Source organism: Octopus bimaculoides, chromosome 7 (genome assembly GCF_046866305.1).
Source record: "Octopus bimaculoides isolate indiv1 chromosome 7, ASM4686630v1, whole genome shotgun sequence".
In the NCBI taxonomy this organism is placed as follows: Eukaryota; Metazoa; Mollusca; class Cephalopoda; order Octopoda; family Octopodidae; genus Octopus; species Octopus bimaculoides.
The window spans coordinates 30,072,543-30,082,615 of record NC_142934.1 but is presented as its reverse complement, the minus strand read 5'-3'; positions in this window follow the sequence as shown (position 1 = coordinate 30,082,615).

Below are 10,073 nucleotides of genomic sequence, written 5' to 3'. Positions count from 1 at the left end.
AATTCTAAATTTCACATTAGCTTGACAAACCTTCTTTTATTTAATGTCATCAAATAAAATTGGTAAACCACATTAGAAAAGATAGTCTGGAATATTTTAAATTTACAAAAAAAAAATCTTTATTATATATTGCTTTCTTAATGTGTCTATTTTTAAACAGGTGTGTTGACCTATAAAAAATAACTAATCTATGAAATAATCTGAAACTCGAGGAGGATATTGAAGATAAATGTAGGAAAAGTGTAACTAATATAGCAAAGTATTAATGGTTAAAGTGAAAAATAAACGGCTGGTCCACATTTGAAAATTTGCATGAGATATGAGTGGTTTAGAATAAAGCACAATTATATTTCAGTTAGTAGAGAGTTTTACCCGTAAAACATTTTTTGCAATAATATATTAAACTATATATAACTTTAAAATGCAAACAAGATTTTTCAAGCAACTTTGATGAACCAGTCCTATTTATTATTAATGGTGTTTTTTCACTAACCACAAGCCTAATTATTTACAACTAGATTTAACTTTATCTGATCAAAAACTACAGATAAATGATAAGTAAAAGTGACCTTGACAAGATTTGAACTTAAAATATCAAGGGACAAATATATATATATATATATATATATATCTTAAGGTCTCTCAATCACTGATACTTTAATGTTTTCTGCCTTTCTAATGTTTCCTAGATCTTTCTAGAATTATTTTAGTGGCTTCAACTTTAACCCTTTTGTATTTCTGTTGAATACTGCCTTCATTTCAATTAATTTTGAAAATAATGAAAAATTTATTGAAGTAACTTTGTCATTGTTATTTATGTCTGGAACAACATTTTGCAAAAAGGTCTTCATTTAGATTACTTTAAAATAGAGAATTTGTATCGTAGTAGTTTCAGTCTTAGGTGGGCTGGTTTCAAAAGGATTAATATATGATGGAGAAAGCATATCACATGATTCAAACTGTCTAGTTTAATTCATATGATGCGCTTCTTTATAATTCGGATTATTTGAAACTGCTCCAACTCAACTTTGAATGACTGAATTTATGTACCATAGAAAAGAATAATTATCAACTGCCTCATAGATGTCAATAGTTGAAAGATTAATTTTATAAGTTAAATGCTACTTAGATATCACAACTGATTGTGATACTAGGGTGCCAGTTTACAGGTTGATGCATATCCCATTATTGGTACTGTGTTGTTGGTAAATTTTATATCAATCACTCTTCAGGTTATTGATAGTACCTGAATCAAGATGAAGGCATATAATGTCTGTTTCTTCCTTATATTATATCTGGAGAAGAGAAATAAAATGTAGACAGATTTATCCAGATCTAGTTTTCTATTTTCAAGCTGCCAAAGTTTATAGACAGGTATAGTTGTGTGGTTAAGAAGCTTGCATCCCAACTGTGTGGTCTCAAGTTTAGTCTCCTGTGCAGCACCTTGGGCTATAGTCTTGGGCTGACCAAAACCTTGTGAGTGGATTTGGTAGATGGAAACTGAAAGAAACCCATATTATAGTTGTAAAGCACAAATAAAGGTTGCTTTTACCTTGAGATGCAATTGGCAACAATCCCTCCAAACATAAGGTCACTGGAACCAGCAAAACTTAACAGTTGTATCCACACAAGCCTTCTACCCAAGCTCTGCCAGAAAGAACTACTATCCTAAGATTGTTCTCAAACACGTTTGTCACAACACACCGAAGAAGAGGCTGTCTTGAACCTGCTGCTTCTTGAAGTGTGTGGGTGTGTGTGTACCCTTGCCTTGACATCATTTGATGGCTGTAAATGAGTATAACTATCATAAGAATGATGTTCATTTTTAGTCTTCTGTGAACACGTGCTTGCTAAGGAGGAGATTATTACTTTGTTTTCGTGTGAGTTGGCAAGAGGAAGGGTGTCAGGCCATGCAAACATAGACATTAAATGAAATGATGAAAGTGAATTGCTAACAGATGGGAAAAATGCAGTCTTTTATCTTTTTATTTATTTGAATTTCAAGCATAGAATATAAGGAAAGGAAGAATAAGTTGTATGTCATTGTGATTTAAAGAATTTCTGTAATGTAGAGAGAAGTACAAGTCACAGCATTTGGGATGTCATAAATACAATTACAACTAGGTTATACTCCAGTAAACAATGAGAAGGCTATGATTGTTGAATTGGAATAGTAAAATTGAAATGTTTGATCAGAGACACTGGACAAAATCATTCATGGGTCTTACTTTTCAGCATAGCCAGCAATTCCCATACTCTTTGGAATAGAGCATAGGCAATTTTTAGAAAGAAAAAATACAATTATTCAAAAGAATAACTAAAAATGGATATGTGACTACAAACATGAGTTAGCAATCGTGCTAGGCATGTATAACAGTTTGGATGTTCTCAATATGAAAAGATTTTAAAATACTCCATGTATTCATGTAAAACTCTTTTTGCACAATCTTTAAAATTAGAAAATTCTTTATTGTTATTTTGTTTTTTAATTGCTCCAGCTTATGTTTACAGGTTACTTTGAAATTATGGCATTATTCCTGTCTAGTAAGCATGTAGACAGAAAATTTCACTGTTAAATAATATTTTTAAAAAATAGTTTTGTTAAAATACAATTTACAAAACCAGAAATACACATTTTCATTGCTGCTTATATCATGTATCCTATATATATATATATATATATATATATATATATATATATATATATATATATATATACACACACACACACACACACACACACATATATTACATACACACTCACACACATATCTTATCATGTTACCATAGGTTCTGAAAATTCTTACACTGTGGGGGATTTTAAAGCAGCTCAGCTTCTACTGCATTATCTAAGACACACAATATTCTGAATCTGTGACCTTGATTGATTGGCTACTGAAACGTTTTCCCATTTAACATTATTGGCTGCTGTAATCTCTTTCATTAAGAAATCATACTGCACAAACATATTTTAAAGGAAAACATAAATGGAACTAATACTGACAGTAATATAAGAATGTATTCTACTATGGCTGCTGGCTTCAATCACTGGACTGCAGCCATGCAATCCAATATTTATAGAAACCCTCAAGGCATTTTTGTTGAGCATATCAACCCAATTACTTATTTTATTGATCTTCAACAATCATAAAAGGGTGTAACTTGACATTGGTTAACAATAAAAACAGACATAGTCATAAATATACATATACACACACATAGCCGTTTGTATATAAATGACGGGCTCTCATATGGTTTCCACCAATTAAATTTCATTTAGAAGGCAATGACCAGTCCGAGGTTATGTTAGAAGACATTTGCCCAAGATGATGCATAGTGAAATTGAATCTGGAACTATGTGGTTGTGAAGCAAACTTCTTAATCACATAGTTATGCATGTAACCCAGGAAATACATTTATTGAGAAGATAAGACAGTTGTATTTTCATTTGAAGTAGCCAATACGCTTAAAGTATATAAATGACATTTAATTATAGAAAACAAATGCTTAACATAGAATATATCAAAGAATGCATCTAGAGACTAAGTGGAAAAGTGAGAATAGATATAGTGGCCTAAGAAGCAAGTTTAATATGAATGTACCTGAATGTTTAATGAATGCACAATGATGCTAAAGCACATCAGATAACTTCTCAAAGAGACCCTACAATCTACACACAGACAGACTAAATATTAAATGTTCAAATTTCTTTGTCAGAATATATCTCAATATATTTCAAACCTCAACAACTACTAAACTTGCATTAAAATATAGCTCACATCTAAAAGGGTGGTTGTACCAGAGACACATTCTAGAGTTGCTAGCTAATGCAAACCTGTATGAAGATAATCAGGAAAAAATTTTTAAATGCTAAGGTTTGCTAGATAAGTTAACAATCTACTAATATTACTAATAATTCTACTTTATTTAACAGAATCGTTTGATTTTCTTAAATCTATCAATTAAACATTGTGACCCAAATATCTGATCACTTGATCAAAATAATAGTGTTTTCCAATTGAGAAACTTGACAATTAGAGCTGTTTCTAAACATGAAATTTAAAAAAAAAAAAAAAAAAATTGAAATCAGCAAATCAGAATATAAACTGAAAACATTGAACAAATAAAATTCTGAAATGTGTAAAAAAATATTGAAGCAAGTAATAAAAAACTTGAAAATTTACCTCTTTTTCAGAGGTAAATTGATAAAAAAAGAATGTCTAATCAAGAGCAAAAAATGTGTTCTTCAATATCCAGAATAAATATTTTAAGTGGAGACTAACATTGACAAGGGGACAACTGTAACAATGTGAAACCAAAACACAAACATGGTAAGTTTATACTGATGCATATGATCATGTATACAGATGTAACTCATCAACCAACAATGTATCCTCCCCAGAACTGAAAAACAGAACAGTTACAAAAAATTGTACAATGTGAATTATACTGTACAATTTCGTTGTACTAATTATCTATATATCAAAAGTTATGCAAGTAATGAGTTAATTGATGTTAAACCCAGGTGAGAAGTAATCTCAGTACTCAGTAGCCAGCTCCTAACGAAATACCTCAAAATTGATACAAAATGAAAAGAAACAAAAGGAGCTGAGACCTGACTGAGGTGAGTGGTGAATAAATAAAGGTAAAAAAAAAAACCAGAAAAAAAAAACAATTCAAATATCTTGGAACAAAGAGTTATAGGAAAAGTAGTGAACATTAGTTAATGCTCATTAATCAATTATAGGGAAAGTAATGATATTGGTTAATATTTACCTCTATTATATACAATTTAATAATACAAAATATACAACACCAACTTTCTAGGCACTGATGGTCTGCAACCTCTTGTAGTCCTAATTTATCAGCAGGAACTTCAACTTCCTGCAGCTGCCAGACTAGTTAGCAGGAATCTTGCCTAGTACAGTATAAATTAGTATCGTTTATACTAATGTACAGGTGCTTGTATTTAATTTAATTAAGCAAATTTAATATTTACTTAATTTAGAGTGTGATATGTAAAAATCTGTAATCCTGAATGGTTCTGGAAGGAAAGGTTCTAGGAAAGAGAAGTTGTACCTACACCTATATTTTTGGTAATATACACTGTAAGATGTACTACAAACAGCAAGAAACATTTGGATGTATTATTCAAATAATAGAAAGTACTAAAATTCATAAAAAATAAATAATACTATTGTTCATTTTATGCCTTTCTTTTTTTTCATGCTTGCATGGGTTAGATGAGTATGATATTGAGGCTCCATTTTACAGTTGAATGCCCTTCTGCTTGCTACTTACCTGTTTTACAAGTGATCTGACCTGGTTTCAAAGGCAAAAAGGAAGTGAATTTGTTGACAAAAGAACTGACATCAACAACATTGCCTGTATTTTGCAACTTTCATACATCATAAACACAAACACACACATATATGTGGTAGTCTTCTTTCAGTTTCCCTCTTCCAAATCTACACAGAAGGGCCATAGTAGAAGACACTTGCCAAAAGTGTTGCACAGTGAGACTGAACTAGAAACCGTATGGCTAGGAAGTGAACTTCTTGACTACACAGCCATGCCTGCATCTGTAACAAAAGCTTGAGTAGTTAAAAAGGATGAAGAGGGATCTGGGGGTAAATGAAGATTATTTGATAGGGTACAATTACTAAAAATAAAAGTTCCTTCAGTACATTTATTCTTTAAATATTATACTTAATGCATTTTCTTTCATGTTTGTTACAATTCTAAAATGACAGCATGAATTTCAACATCTCATGTCATATATATATATACATACACACACACGTTCATTGGGATTTACTAGTCTACCAATTGAAAGATTTATATTTTTTAATCTACTATATGCATTGCAGTCAGTGAAAAAGATGTTTCATTCTCAATAATATTGTCCATTTAGACCTAACTGGATATCAGGGAATACAAGTTATTACTTTATAAATAGCAGGCCAGTCCATGAATGTTTTATTATATACATTCTATAATTTTCATATATGAATGTTACATATTATATAATTTTTATATATAAAAGTTATACATTCCATAATTTTTAAATATAAAAGTCGTATATTCTAAAATTTTGTTATATTCTAATTATGTTTCACCAGCTTTTGTTGAGCTAAAATCCTCAAATGAACCTAGACAAAGAAAGTGGTAAAAAAAAAAAGGCTACTCAAAAATATCTTTCTTTGATTTACAGCATGAAAATGAAATTATCAGTGTCCCAGTGACCTTAAAGTGATATGAGGCATTGAATTTTTTTTTTTTTGTATTAGTTAAAGAGATTCAAATAAAATGTTAAGTCATCCCTTGTTTGTTTGCTGCTATCTTATTACAACACAGGCACAAGTGTACAGATGGTTATTTTCTCTTTTCTACCATACAAAGTCTATTCTCACTCAATATCAATAAAATTATTGAATTAATCACTGAGCCATGGAAGTGACAGAAATGACATTGACAAAGTCACAACATAAGAGCTTCAGCCATGAATCAAGGTCAAGGTCAGCACTTATTTTTGAGTTTATTACTGCAAGCTAGGCACAAGTAAAATATGGCTAAACGGTTAAGAAGTTTGTTTTGCAATCAAGAGGTACAAGGTTCAGTCTCACTGTATAGATTGATCCAAGCCTTGTTAGTGAAACTAGGAACTGTGTGGAAGTCCACTGGAAGGATTGAAACTGTAATTCAAGATTAATTAACAGCCCAATACCCAATCAACTTTTCCAGCAGTAATTTTAAAGGTTTCATCTAATAATAATCATAATAATATTAAAAAAAAAAATTACGAGTATGGTATCTTTGTATTTCTAGTTTAAGGTTGGATTCAGAAGATCCTTCAAAGCCCAGATTGGACTCATTGGTCACCTTCGAGTGCACAAAGAACCCAAATTGGACTCATTAGCCACCTTCAAGTGCACCAACAACCCAACATGGACTTGAATGAAGATCATCCTCCTCTGAAGAAAGAGGGATAACAAAAAAAACTCAACTTTTCCGGCTGTAATTTTACGATTTCATCTAATAAAAATAAGAGCAAAAAAATTATGAGTAGGGTGTCTTTGTATCTTTAGTTTAAGGTTGGAAGTAGGTTTTGTTGACAGCAATATTTCTAACATGAAGATAATATAATGTTAAATTATATTATATAATATAATGTTAATTTATATTATATAATATACTGTTAGATTATATTATGTAATATAATGTTAAATTAACATGCTTAAGTGCATGTGTGTGGCTGTATATAATCATTGTTTTGTAAGTCTATTTTTTCCATGTTAGCATCGATCAGATAAAATTTTGGAAGGCTGTAAGGCCAGATTCCTTTTCTGACACCGACCTTTATTTATTTTCAAGTAAGATCATTTATTCCACTAGTTTTTCCATGTCAAACCACAAAGAAGCAGTATAGTGTCTATATGGAGTATAAACAAATGCCAATGATGTCTAAATATGGTCAATGACACACAGAGATCACACACGCAGGACTGGTTTTTGCACAGTTTCCATTTACCAAATTTTATGCACATAGATTTGGTCAATCCAAGGTGTCATGCAGTAGGATTAATCTGAAAGCACTTTATTGTGAAGTGAAGATCTTAAACACCCAACTATACCTGTTTCAAACACACACAAATAGGTGCTGGAATAGGTGTGTGGTTAAGAAGTTTGCTTCCCAGCCATATAGCTTCAGGATTCACTCACACTGTATGGCATTCTAGGTAAGGCAAGTGTCTTCTCCTACAGCTTTGAGTTGACCAGTGTCATGTGAGTGGATTTGGCAGAAAATTAATGAAATCTGTTTTATATATATATATATATATATATATATATATATATATATACATACACACACACATACATTATGTCATAGATGTGAATGCGTATCACCATCATAGAAGTGATGTCATTTATTTCCAATCTTACCTCAAAAGATGCCTGGTTAAAGCAAAATATAACTGTGCTTGGAAACAGTTGGAGGCTGATGACAAGAAAGCATCTGGCCATAGAAAATCTGCTTCAGAGAATTCTGCCTGACCCATGCAAGTATGGAAAAGTGGATGTTAAAACAATGATGATAAACAAAAGCTCTTCCTACTTTGTAAGTAGGTTATTTTACCAAACATATTGTGGTGCTGCCAGACTCAAAACAAAATACATCTGCTCTAGCACTGAGTTAACCATCTGCAGGTTTGGGTGGTGGCCTATATGTCTTATAGCTCAGCCTGTACTAGGACCATGTAATACACACACAGAGTCAAGGAATTTTAAGCAGAATGATAATGCATATTGTTTTAGCATATGCAGTGCAGTTTAAGACAGTATTTTTCTGATTCTCATCAGTAGAAAATTTATGAAAATCTTTGTTTAGCAAAAAGAAAACACTAAATGAAATAATAACCCTTGCTGATCATGTAAAACAATCAATCACTCCCTCTTACATGTGCATACACTATTACATGCTGGATACTTCTTCGATAGTTGCTTTGTAACTTTCAACAATGTACAGCAGATGTTTGTTGTTGCAAAAGAGACTGCTTAACCTTACACATCCTATAAATTACACAACCAAATCTTCAACTTGAAGGTCCTACCTGAAATGTCAAACCTGGTCCCTTCCCCAAAGCCAACTAACTTATTCTCACTTTGTAACCATTTAGCTTTAACTATTTGTCAATGCAGACCACCATTGGTTACTTCAGATTCTATTGTATTGTTTTACTTTCAAACCTTCTTCAAAATATTGGTTCGTTCTCACATCATTAAAAAAAAACTGATTAAGCTATCACAATAAAAGATTTCAGCAATTTTCAAGAATGGAATCTTTACTAATAAATCAATCATCTTCATAATAATCACTACTTGTAAGTAAAGTTCTTGAAACCATGTTCTGAATCCAATTTTCTGTGAGAATGGTTTCACTTCATTTACAGTATTACTTTCTTTGGAAAAGGCATCAAAAACATTTAATTCCATATCTTTAAAATCAATTTCAGGTCCTATACCTTCAGAAAAGAAATACTATTATATTATAAAGGGTAAAAAGTTAAAGTAAGTACTGTAGTGCTGAAGATATGCCTCCAGCAGACGAAACCTAGAACCTGGTCAAGAGAAGCTATTTCACTTCCATTCTATGAGTAATGTCCACCACAATTCTCATGACTACTTGGAGAGGACAATGAGAAACCACTTGATCATATCTTTCAAAGTAAACAGCAACAGTGTGCCATAGTAATAATATACATGTAAGGCTGGTTATGCCACTTAAATATATTTCAAAAGTTATACATATTTGAGTAAATTGAAGGGCAAAAAATGTAATAATACTTCAGCAGTGGAATTTCAAATAAGGGTTGGATGAAAATGTGACAGATGGGCTAAATCTCAAGGAATCAATGGTAATTTGTTGCAACAAAACAGCTCAACTTGTGTGAACCAAATATTTTTGTTTGCAACTGCTTTTTTTTTTATCAGCAGTATTCTTTAACTTTTTAAGGAATTGACTCAAATGGTTTTAGCATTTGGTTTGCAAGATTCTTGATGTGAAATCATGTATTGAAACAAACAGTGCTGTTTGCCTTATGACCTTCCTGAAACTCAAATAGTGTTTCAAATTGTAAGAGTAAGGAAAATAAGAGAAACATTTAAATCATTAAAATTAATACTTCAGCCCAATGATTAAAAGGCTGCTAACTTTTCAGATTTCCAAGTCAGTATTTAAGTCTTAACTATGCAGTATCTTTATCACATTTATCACAGTAATGTGAAAAGCAATAGGAAGATATGATCTGAGTGAATCAGGTCTCTGAATCATATGCTTTCGCTGTCATTTGGAGCAGGTTTATTTGTGTTGCTGAAGTTCAATTTCTATTAGTATTCTATTTGTATTCTCCCCTAAATCTCAGGTAATATATATATATATATATATATATATATATATATATATACACACACACACACATATATATTAAATATACATATATATAAAAATATGCATATATATATAAAATATATATGTAAAATATAAGTACGACCTTATATGGTTGCTCTTAGAT